Raw genomic sequence first — 12874 nt, 5'->3', positions numbered from 1 at the left:
CTGCTGGCACACAGAGAAAGCTGAGCAAGGCATCTGGAATCAGTGACTTCCCACGCTCTCCAGTAGCCCTTCTGCCAACCACATGCCCAGCTTCACAAATGGATTGCTTCACTTTTCTTTTTTTCCCTATGGGGTTTTTTCCACCTATTTCCTTGTAGCTGAAGGAGAAAAATTAAGATTCTCTGCTAGTATAAAGTGTCCAGGTATTGCCACATTTCTCTTCACAGAGAAAAGCAAGACACAATTCTTCCCAAGGATTTCTGAGATTCACATTCTTTGAATCTCAGAGAAAAAAAAACCATTGCTTATCATTTGCTGCCACTTCTCTTCCCCCGCTAGCTGATGTTGAGAGTGGGGGGCGGCAGTTTTTCCCCCTGGGCTGTGTCTGTGTTGTGCCAAAGTAGAATGCAATATGGAGATTGCTTACCCAGAGTGATGGTGTTTTGTTTCCTTGGCCTATCAGGGCCAAGAGTGTGTGTGTGTCTGGACTGTTGGCTGAGAGTCACAGGACAGTCACGACTGGAGTGCAGCTGTGTGCAGAGTGAGTACTTGGCAGATTCAGTTTAGATGTATGTAATATAGTATAATAAAGTAAATAATTAGCCTTCTGATATCCATGGAGTCAGATGCATCATTCTTTCCACTCCAATGTTCTGGGATGCCCTGATTTTGATATCCATGGATTTCAGTTTTTCCCAGCAGAGGATCAGATATTGACCTAGAAATACCAAATAATAGGATCAGTTTTATTCTCCATTCAGAGATGGCAGAAGCAGTTGAAGGGTTTCTGACAAGGGAACTGAATGAAGCCCAAGCCTCAGAATGCTCTGGACCTGCTTCAAAATCAGAATGGGTCTGAACCTCAGTTCCTGATTTCTCTTTGCTGGGATCTGACACCATCTAAATCTAAATTCCTTGCTGCATCCAAGGGCTCGGGAAATGAAATTTAAGTACATGAGGCAAAGGGAAGAACTATTGTAACTGTTATATTTTAGCTATGTCCCTAAGGTAGGTGCACCTGAGCCACAGGGATTTCTCAATGTGCATAATTTCTTGCAGTCTTGATGAAGCTGAGGTTTGTATCAGAACATCCTGCCACATGTACCAGGTCTTGGATGTAATTCTGGGCAGACACCCCATAGTACATGAAGTACACACATTGATCTTTCTTGCTTCTTTGTACCCTCCCCTGTACCCAATCCACAGACTGAAGCTCATCTTTTATTTATATATGGTTTTTGTGGAACTGGCCCTCAAGTTCCAGCTCTGTATATGTACTTCTCTGTTTATTTCCATCCCATTTCTTCAATACTGGTTTCAAATTCTGGTCATGTTTAATCTAATAGGAATAAAGAATCCCCCAAATCATTTGATTTCTACAAGTTCTGGTAATATAGACAGTCAAGAAGAAAGGAAGTCCTACAGTGAATGAAAACATGGTCACACATTATTAGGCATTGCAGAATTTATGTGAAGAACAGGGGGACAGACATACAGAGACACTTTGAAATAACATGACAATTTGGAAAACAGCCTATTAAATTTACACCTTCTAAAATCTATGCTAAAATCAACCAATTTTTATTGACAATTAGTTTCAGTACTTATAAGTGTTGTCTTACCTTGGGGCCTACTTCATCTCTTCCCTCCATGTCTTTAATACTAAACGACACAGCATTAAGCTAGAATTAGTGGAACAGAGATTGATCAGAGCTACCATGGTCTCAGTACCTTGTCCATGCCCCTATGATGTCCACATGTGTCCACAACTTTTAGTTTAAAGCCATTTCTACAATGTCATCAAATTCAAAACAGAAAAGGGAATATTAATTTTTTTCACTCCTTAACAAGTCTTTCTGTTTTCTGTAGCATCTTATGAGATTTGGTGCTCAGCTCAAAGAGACTTACCTCTTACCTGCTTGTAAACTCTCCAGCAGAGTAAGGAAGTAATTTTCTCTTGAGAAACTTGATGGACTTTAAACTGCTCAGTGCATCCCAAGACACTTGTTTAGTTTCTTCTGGTAGTTTCATTGACAAAAAGATACCAAATTTCAAGAAAGTAAAAAGTGCTTTGAATTTGCTCTCCCTCTTGGTGACAATCATGGTTTTATCGTCATCTTGCTATTCTAGCTTAAAGTCTTCAAAGTTCACGTCTTTATTGTCATAGAAACACTCAATGAATTACCTTTTAAAAGCTCTGCCTTTAAGGTTTAAAATTCTCTCAATGCAGATCCACAGTGGATATTACTTCCCTGAGTCTTGTGTTAATGAGAAGAGAGCAGCATTTTTATTATTTTTGAAATAATAACAATATTGATAATAATAAAAAAGGAATCTTTACTAGATGCTCTGTAGTAACTTCAATAGTTTAAAAATATCCAGATAGGTTACCTTTTGCTGCAGAAACATCTGATAGATAAGCTAGCTCCAAATTAATCTCCAATACAGCTCTTACTATTTCCATTGAATGGCATAATGGATAATGGAGCATACTATTTTCTGCAGTTTCTAGGTTCTTAAATCCAGAAACACTTCATAAGGGAAGATACATAAAAACATATGGGCTTGAGCAATGGAATATTGTTTCAAAATTGTGTTACTGAATATGTAACTTAGTGGTCTGAGACAAATACCACTTGAATTTCTTATGAAGAAATTTATATGATCTCGTCTCTACTAAAAAACATAACACAAAATGTATCTCTAGGTAGAGTTGCTCTCATCTGTGTGATCTGAAACATCTGCAATGCTAGATTTTAAATACAGGGAGAATTTTCCTGGGCAGACCAAATGATTCAAGGACTGGTTAGAGAAACAGGAGATTTCAGTAATGGCTGATTGAAACTGCTTCATCACCAAAAAAAAAAAATTCCAAGTCTCTCCTGAATATTTCAGTTTTTTTCTGGCTTTACTTGTATGGTTTAGACAGAAGGTAAGTATGAAACAAAAATGTAACAAGAGCAGAACACCTCAAGTCAGATGTACTGTTACACCAGTAAAGATTTTAAGAAAAAAACTCTGGTTATTTCTTTATATGACTCATATGTTGCTACTTCTCTGTTATTCAATGTGAAAGACTACCTGGTCTAGAAGCATTTCATCTGTTTTGCTCAAACTGTAACATCCTATTTCCTTGTATTGTACATCATTCAGTCTGAGCTTCCTTTCAGAGCAAAATAGAATTTAAGGTACAAATATGCGGCTTTACGCTTTTTTGCTGCAGTTTCTGGAGTACAGAAACATGGAGAGAAGCCCAGCAGCCTACTTTCAAACATAGGCTGATTTATGCTGTTAGCTCACACATGAGGATTGCTTAATGGTGCATCCCAAACTTTTCAAAACAGATGCAAGATTGGCAGCCAAGTGTGTGAATGATTTTGGGTTGGGGTACAGGCAGGTGACCAAAACTATTCATTGTCTGGCAGTTACCTTCTGCCTGCCTTATATATTGATTTCTGCCTGAGCTACTTCTAGACAAAAGCAGCTGCAATTGCGTGCATTTGCACCCTACATTGTGGAGGCTGGCTCCATTTCTTGTCAGGTTTTCTATAGACCACTCAGACAACTGAGTTTGCATTTTAGTTAAAGCAGCCATTAATGCAGATGGAGAATGAACTTAGAATGGTATCTGGCACACTGGAAAGCAGACTCTGTGATAAATACATCTAGCACTTTAGATTCCTCTGGGACAACTGCAACATCTTTGAGTGACAACTGCATTGTCAAGCTGTGGATCACAGGTTAATTGGAAAATTTGCTAATGCAATAATTGTACCAAGGCTATGGAAGAATAGGACTGCTTCTTTGCACCATTTTACTTCCAATGTGCCAACCCTTACTTTCACTAAGAAAACCCACTGGTATCTAAAAGCTCAAACAAAGTATCATACTTGTTGGTCTATTGTGATATTTACAGGACAATTCTAAGGAATTGTTTTCAAAATATGTTATAGATTTTAGGAGTTATTTATTTTTTATTCTGATTAATTAAACAGACCAAAAGCCCATCAAATTAAGTGAGAATTAAACATGAGTTTCTTCTCTGCAAAGAAGGAAAAGACAATAGAACTGAGCTCAACAGTAATTCAAATCACAGGTAAAAACCAAGATGTTGTCCTTAGGGGATTTTCTTTATGTATTAGGCAGCCAAATGGTTTAACAAGTTCTGACGTGTGTTAGTACCAGATACCTGCACAGCTGGCATGCTTGCAAACAAGCAGGTGCTTTTCTTCCACTGGGTTCATTTCACAAGAACAGTAAAAGACAATACTTGCAGACTTGAGATTTGAGGTGCAAAGGACAAACAAATAATGATGACCTCCTTGTAGGAGAGGCTCTACACTTTTCTATGATGAGTAGCTTTCCTCTCACTGGAGTTGCTGTAGGAGAGCACAGGTTCCTCCAGCCAGCTCAGCACAGCAGTGCTGAATGCTGCTTTCTAGCATGTCAGGAGCCACAGGGTTCATTCTGCCTGTTCTGACAATAATTATCAGCAACTAGAGTGTAAATGCAATGAAATTTGACCAGTATGCAAGAAAAAGAGAGTACAATTGTGTTTGATTCAGAAATAATTCTTTATTTAGACCCACTTCTACTGCAAAAGTGATTATCTGAGCATGAAACAGCTAATTTTCTGGGCTCTGATTATTACAGAGACTGAAAATTGCACAGCATATTGAAAAATATTAAATTGCAAAACCATACAATAGTAATCCTGTTTCCATTTTAATGTAAAAAAAGTGGTTGAAGGCAAGAAGCAGACATCATCATATCTACCAAACTCTCACTGTAGACTCTCAAGCTATTATTTGAATCTGTGAATTCTTAAACATCTTCCGTGACGGACTAAAAAACTGAATGTCTGAAGGCATCAAACTCCTTCCTTTGTAGGAAAGATATCTGAAGAAGATTTTCATGTCTAATGTGACTGATAGCATGTCAAATAGGCATGGCACACTGGCCAAAAGTAGTGAGCTACAGGCTCCTCTCTGCTCTCATTCTTACACAGTAAACCAGGATTCTGCTTAGCAAGACATTTTGGAATTTTATAACAAATTTGTTGTACAATGTAATGGAACATCCCTTTCACAGTGCTTCCTTCTCCCAGTCATTATTCTACAACCTGAAAGTGTTTTCATCAAGGATAGCTCAAAGGCCATAGAAACTGCAAGGGAAGGAGGAGAAACAGAGTACAAAGGCTTCTTTACCATGGCTGTGTCCATGACAATGACATCAGTGGATATACCTAGGCAGCCTACGTATCCCAGCCTTCATATTTATTCCCATTGGTTTGGTGCATACAGGATTGATCAGTAGAAATCCTTAGATGGAGGGTTGTGCAGAGCTTTATTTCTAGCAGTGTTTGCAAAACCAGGTGGTTCCTCACCACCAAGCGTGTGCTGAGAGCAGGGAGTCCAAACCCGCCCCCAGCAGCAGAGAGGCCCTGGGAAGGTCCTCCCTAACTGTGCACAGTTTCTGGGGAAAGCTCAGTCATTCCCTCTGATTTCTGTGAAGTTGTGCATGTGGAAAAGAACTAGGTTTTAACTGTAATCTATCACAGCTGTCAAAATATCTGGACAATTAAGTCTGGGATCCCTGCTGTAAACCATAGCAGGAACTTTATGTATCTCTTTCTTAAGTGTCTAAAAGTACAATGAAGGCTCTGGTCTACTGCATACTCTTTGGGCTCCTGCAAAGACCAGACACTGAAAAATGGACCAAGTTCTCTGGAGAAGGGTCTCATCACAGGAAGCTTGCAGTAGGCATAAAGGTCCTGTAGCTTACCTACGGCACAACATCTGTACCTGAGGCTGGGAAAACAGGATGGGGCTGTGCTGCATACCAGAAAAGCCTCACTGGCATCAAATATGAGTAGAACTTTTTCTGTTTTATACCTGAAACCAGTCCCACATCCTGTGGGCAGAAAGAAATATGGCCAGTCAGAAAAGATACTAATGCCTTGTCTTCTAGATTCATTTTTGCTAGGTCATTTGTTTTGGTAATTATATAAAAAAGGAAATATTATAGTAATTATTATAGTTATATCTTTGAAATAACAATATTTTGTTATCATTACATTGATTTTCTTTTTTGTTTTCATTGTAGAAAGAGTGTTTCTGTTAATGTCCTTGAATGTTCATTTTTGTGTTCAGGGCTTTTTAAAAAGTGATAAAGCCATTCAAACAGGGGTTATATTTATAGTTTTACCTGTCTCCTGTCTAAGGTAATAAATTAATTAGGATTTTGAGTGGAAAAATATATATTTCATATATATATATATATATATGTGTGTGTGTCATATAAGTCATTTCAGCAGCCATATAAATCTATGCTTATTTTTCACTAGTCTATTGGTAAAAATAAGGCTGAAAATTTATTACAAGAACCATACAAAAGCAATAAAATAAATAAAATTATCATAAAAACAATCACATATTTTATAGAAAATAGGAGTATAAAATCACTTTGTGTGAGACTTCTTTACCACCAAGCAATTTATCATTTAAGAAAAGACAACATTCTGCTGTGTTTAACCATCTACTGTGTTCAACTTCTTGCAACCCATATGGGAATGGGAATAGGTTTTCTATATTCAATTCAAAAAGCTTTACTCATTACTGGTCATGCCAGCACAATCTTTTAGTGCCAGTGGTAATTTGTTGGTTCTGATAGGTTTGCAAGTGTTCTCGCTTTCCTTTTACATTCTGCAGTTTCAGGCTTTTTGCATACTCCTTCCTTTAGCTGAAAAAAAATCTCAATTTCTTAATACTATAGAACTACTTTACTGGTCAAACCTTTGGGATGTGCTCAAACTTAATGCATAAACCCCACAATTTCAGAAGGCAAAAACAAATTTAATGCTACACTGCTTTGGAAAGACATTCAATTAATTTGAAATAATATTTCAGATGTTTCTCCTTAAGATCCAACTTGGAGTTCATAGTCTTCACAAAATACTGTGTGTGACCTAGGCTCCTTTTATTCACCTTCTATAATCCTTGATATATAGCATTATTTGATTTACATTATACGGAAGTCCTATGAGCATCTTTGGACAGTAAATTCAAATTAGATCAGCCACATTTTTTCTAGTTTATTTCCCCTGTTTTATTATAGGATACTAAACAATGCAAACTTTATTACCTAGCACCCAATGCCTTGTCCTGTAACTCCATCCCAAAAATATTCTTGTTATCCAAAGTGGAATTCTTCTCTAGGCATGTGCATAAACTCTGTGAAATACAGCATTGCATCTTCAGAGGACACTGCACCCTTCTGAGTCATTTTTGTGCAATATAGTTGAAGGGAATTTTTTTTGTCCAAGCTCTATTCTTGTAATAGCATGTGCTGTTATTTTAAAAACACATATAACTATTCATCTTGGCAGACTAATAAAGTGCAGAGCTAAAACCCTCTTGAATTTTTTAATTTTACTATTTTAGTAGACTACAATTCTGTTTATTACTAAGCTGTTACTAAGTGTTATTACAATTCTGTTTATTACTAAGTACATTATTCTCTCCAGTTAGAGAATAGTTTAGTAATAAACAGTATTGCAGACCACCCCTTGTATATTTTGTTTTTAAAGCTGCAATCTGTGACAAAATAGAAGGAAGGAGTTGTCACTCTTAACTTGAATTCAGTACTCTTCTACTACAGTAAAACTGTTACTGGGATGGATAGAGAAGTGAGCACAGGAGGAAGTAAAGCAAAAGGAATCAGGGGTGCACAACCTTTCATTTTTCATCAAAAAGAAGTAACTGTTGTTCACATAAAAGCAGACTGCTTTAAGGATATGAATATCAGTCCCAAGAAAACTGTAGAAATATCAGACTGGAGCATACCTTCTCTGAAGCTCAACATTTACAGAATGTGTTTTCTCCCTTCGCTAATTTTCTTAGCTCTTGGCTGTCTTCCCAGACAGCAGTTTCTCAGCTGGTGTGTTATGATCTAAATGCTAGGCTGGGTTATAAGTTAACTTGAAATGCAAAGTAAAAGCCTGTGCTTTAAATTCAGCCTTTCCTACCTATTATGGTACTGTTTCTCCTAAACAATCTGTGAATTTGCTCACAGCAGTCACCCTGTTTGCCTGTGCAATTACTCTGCTGGTGTTCTAAGAGACCTACGTGCAGTACTGAGATCCTTCACTCCTCACCAAACTTCCTGCTGGCATCTCTGGAAATTTTACTTCTCTAAGGACTGTTCGTTCAAAACCTTAACAGTCAGTTTTTTCTCCCTCCCAAACCGTCATGTCTGATAACATGAATACAATTTCTTCCAGACAGTCTCAGCAGAGTTTAAGCAAGTGCCTGCATGTCTTTTTTGTCTTTTTTTTTCTTTCATAGAAATAGACATAATAAAACACCACAGTAAATCTGGACTTATCCCACTGCCTTTGAAGGAGCTAACCTGCATTTACCCCTGTATTACTGAGCTGAAATCCAGCTCAGTGGGACTACCTGTGTGCAAAATTTGGTCCTTGCAAAATCTCATAAAACTGTTTAACAGCTACCACATAAATAGGGGTGAAAACATAATCCTGAGCTGAGATCTAAGCAATTGATGATATTTTTTTTAGCATAATGCTGTAGAGCAGGAAAAGGATTTCATGACAGTAGCTAGGTCAGCTCTCAAAAATATAGTTCAAGCTTGGGTTTCCCACACTAATCAAGCTGTGTTAGCATTAACAGCTGCTGGTCTTTCCCCTCTACCCCTTCCCCCAGGCCTGGTATATTGATGGAGCAAAAGGAGATAAAGAATTGGACTGTCTAGTATAAACAAACAAAACAACAGATGCCTCTGCAAAGGTTTGAAAGGGACATTGCTTCATCTTCCTCAGCAGAAAGAGCACAGCTCCAAAAACAGATCAAAGGATTTGGCGGAAGGTTCAAAGAGAAAAGATGATTATTTTCTCCATTTAATTTTTACCTTTTAATCCTTTCCTCTTTCTTTATTCTGCTGTCTCTCTTTTCTCCCTATCAGTGAGTTTGTTATGGAAAAATGCCCTTCTGTTGAGTTCTTAACTGAAGGACAAAACCTGACAAGTCAGAGGTCACAACTCATTCAGCTCTTATCAAGTCTTTTGTCTGGAACCAAAAATATTATTTTCCTATTATTTGAGTGTCTAACTGTTGTCTCTTCCACCAGTTTCTGGGACATTTGTATTTTGGATGCTTGTCAAAACCTGCTTCTCTCTCCTGCAACTGAGAGCATGGCAGTTCCCAAACCTTGCAGATGGGGACGTATTCAATTTAATCCACAAAATTTTAGGTAGGTAGGAGAGCTCCTAAATCACTGTTGTGGTGAGTTCGCAGCAGCAGCAGGTAAAAGAGAATGAATGACAGCACAAGCTGGGAATGGCAATTAGAGATCTTGGAAAAGAAATAGGAGACAGCAGTAATATAAGTAAAAAATTGATATAGGACTAGAACCCCTTAACAAGCCTGACAGTTATATCTCTGCCTGTAAACAACAAACCAATTAGTCAGAGCAGCCATTAAAAGAACAGCTAAAAGCTTAGAACTTACTGACAGAGGTAATAAACTATTTTAGTCCTGGAAAGCAGACTCCTCTTTATTTCAATGTCAGTCAGACTTACTCCTTTGCTTAAAGAATACTGAAAACAAAACACAAGGTTTCAACTCCTTGATCAGGAACTACTGGTGTTAGAATATGTAAGAGGAAATTAAATTACCACAAAGCAGCAAGAGAAAGCTTTTTTTATTTTCTGATATTTTTTTTTTCTGGTTTTTGTTTTGGGGTTTTGGGTTTTTTTGTTTTTTTTTTTTTTTGTTTTTTGTTTTTTTAATCTATGTAACACTACAATGTAAATTAAAAAAAAAAAAAGTTTATCTGGATTAACAGGCTGAGCATGGGATGTTTAAAGACAGCTCTAGGTGGGGAGCAGACTACCTTACATCCCTTTTCTGGTAGGTGGTAAGCCTGGTCATCAGGTCAGGTCTTGTAGGAATGCTGGAGGGACTTCAGGGAGAGCAGTTGTTTGGGATCCCTGTCTGGTGGCCAGAGGAAGAAACACAAAGGAAATTCTATGAGCAGCAGATAATGATGAAATGGGACAGTCTGAGGCTTCAGGTGTCCTGTGTGGTGTTTAGGGTGCCATGAGGGATCATTTCTTTGAGCCCTAGAAGAGCTGTCCACAAGAGAATAAGAAAGCTTTGGTGTAGGTGTTCCCATGCATGTTTAGGCCAGTACCAGCACAAGTTCCCATGACTGGTCTATGGGACAACATGTGGTGTCACATGTTGGTCACGATCAACCCATAAGTACTGCCTCAGTGCTCTCTTTGGTTTGCTGTTTTTTCTGAAGTCATTGGTGTCCCTCAGTGGAAAGGTGACTTCTGCCTCATATGCGCTGGGGGGAGGTTTCTTTTGGTTGAGTTGGCTAAGGGCTCAGCATTGAATCAAATCTGTCCTGAGCTGTGGCTCCGGAAGTAAAAGAAAAGCAACACCAAAGAGGAAGCAGACAAAATGCCAGAGCTTATACTACTTTCAGAAAACAAGAAGTACATCCATTCGCTCTAATGTTAACCAGGTGCTGAGCAAATACAAAAACCTATTAAAATCTAATGGTGTCTTTTAATACACTGTTTGCACTGTCAATAAATAAGTTGAGCAATGGTGACCAAGATCTCTCTTCTCCACAGAGATTACAGTGAACAAAACAGTCTAAGCTCTCCCAAAAGACTTCAGCTAATAAAACCCCTCAGCATTCTGTGTTTGTATTTATTCTCCACATTCCCTAAAATCCTACAATTTATGGAATAGGAGGCTGCTACTTGGCACACATCTCCCCCTACAATCTGCTCTGCACAAGGTTATTTCAGTAAATAATACAAAGAAGAGAAGATCCCTTGTCTTAGTGGCTACTTGGACCCAGTTTAACTGTATAAAACATACAAGCCCACCACAGAAAGTAAAATCTCACCAGAAACAGGCTGCCCCTACCTAAATTCTGAGTGATTTTTTTCCTACAGTGACTTTGTTAAGAGTAATCAGCTGTTCAAATGCTACTTATCAGGAGAGAAAGAAGCATTTATCTACCACTATCAAATAATGAAGATTTGACAACAAAATTGGACTATACAAAGATTCTAAATATACAGATAATCTTGACAGCCCATTATTTATTCTCCTTCCTAAAATTAACTGCTAAGAATGTGATTATGTTCTAGGTACATGACCAGTTGCAGGAGGAGAAATGTTGTTGCCTGCAAGCTACAAAAATCCAGGGATTTTCATGCTTCACAGAGGAACTAAATGTGTTGTATTGTGTTCGTTATGTTATATGCCAATTTGGTTTGTTCCTTATGCCCCTCTCTGTTGTAATGGTTCTGCCCTGGTTATCTCTCTCCTTGACCGCCCCATCTGTCAAATCTCCCCTCCCTGTTACCCCTAGCAACTAATGTATCCATTCCCTCAGTCCCTCCCTGGTTCCCTGTCTGTCACTCGGTGCCCCAGCCCTTCTGTCTAGAATCTTCCATCCTGGGCATCGAGTGATTGGATCAGGGGCCAGGACTCCGCCCCTGCTCTTCCCCCATTGGTTTTCCCTGAGTGTCTGTTATCCTCCCACCACACTCACATTAATTCCTATTTGCTGGAGACCACCTCAACTCTCTGTATCCGCCCCTCCTTATAAACCCAGGTCGGAGCCCAGTTGAGGGTCTTCAGTTGGTAGCTCCCCTGGACATTAAACCCAGATTGCACTACGGCTGGAGTCCGTCTCTTTTTTGCCTCCTGTGGGACAGCAGCCCTCTCTCTTTATCGCGGATCCTCATCCCTTAAGGCGAAAGCCTTAGGCGCTCCCCTGACCGAGCCCTGGATCGGGAGAGTGCCCCCATGCTGCTGGCGGTGCTGGCCGCAGCTAGCCGGTACATTCCTTAAGGTCAGCCGCCGCCGCTGCAATTTGGCGCCCAACGTAGGGCAAACCGAGACCACCACCGGACCCCACGGACGAGGATCCCGGAACCATTGGGCGCTACCCACTGGACTCTGGCACGTTCTTCTTTGGCCGTCAAGCTACCTCTGGTAGAGCAGACCCCTTTTTGGTGGGTGGCGCTCCCAGAGGACTGGGATCGGCAGCTCCTAGCACCCACGGAGTCGGTCCCACCACAGGAGCCACTCACCCCGGATTTCAGTTGGACCTCTGCCAAATGTAAGTCCTTTTTCCTTTTCCCTTTTCTCTTTGCCCTGCCTTTTTAACCTTTTTGACCGCTTCGCTCGGTCCCTTCTCTTTTAACTGCGCAGGCCTTTGCTGGCATAGTCCAGCGGCAGGGCTTGGTGGGAGGTCCCCCTTTCACTTTTGCTTTTCCGTTTTCTCTGGGCAGTGGGTGGATTGAGTTGCCATCTTTTTAAAACTTTAAATATGGGTGCATGCTTCTCTGCAACTCAAAAGAGACTTTATCTCCAAGTTGCGGGTATCCTTGTTAGTGGGGGGGTTGAAAAGTTTAAGAAAAGGGAAATAAAGAAGCTTACAGCATCCAGTGTCGGTTCCACCCTCCTACCACACCCTGGATGCAGAGATGAAAATACCACCTGTCTCCGCCCCCATCCCAGGCCACTCCTCTTCCTCTCCCAGTTCCGGTTCCCATGCTCCCCCTTCCGGTTCCCACGCTCAAGTGGGTGCTGGGGGGGGGGCTGGGGGCCGGGGCCCGGAGCCGATCCCTGTTATATCAGCGGCTCCGGTCACTTACCATCCGGAGAGGGAGGGAGCGGCCCAAGTCCAATGGACCCCCTTCCCACACCAGACCATCAAGGAGTTGTGTAAGGCCCAAAAGGATTACTCCCGGGAGAGCAAGTACTTCCGGGGAATCCTGAGGGCCACACTCTCCGATTCGGTGGTCACCCCTGCGGATCTG

General features: G+C 40.2%; 1 long non-coding RNA gene across 1 annotated transcript in view; it reads right to left on the bottom strand.

Moving 5' to 3' along the window:
- Positions 1-446: 446 nt before the first annotated feature.
- The window catches only part of LOC121355703, a 47635-nt gene continuing 35207 nt past the window's right edge, over positions 447-12874 (bottom strand). Inside the window, exon 3 of the long non-coding RNA XR_005955457.1 lies at positions 447-718. This is a non-coding gene — a long non-coding RNA (uncharacterized LOC121355703). The remainder of the gene's footprint in view (positions 719-12874) is intronic.

The sequence above is a fragment of the Pyrgilauda ruficollis genome, unplaced genomic scaffold (genome assembly GCF_017590135.1).
Source record: "Pyrgilauda ruficollis isolate IOZ18807 unplaced genomic scaffold, ASM1759013v1 scaffold265, whole genome shotgun sequence".
In the NCBI taxonomy this organism is placed as follows: Eukaryota; Metazoa; Chordata; class Aves; order Passeriformes; family Passeridae; genus Pyrgilauda; species Pyrgilauda ruficollis.
This window is presented reverse-complemented; position numbering and strand designations above follow the sequence as displayed.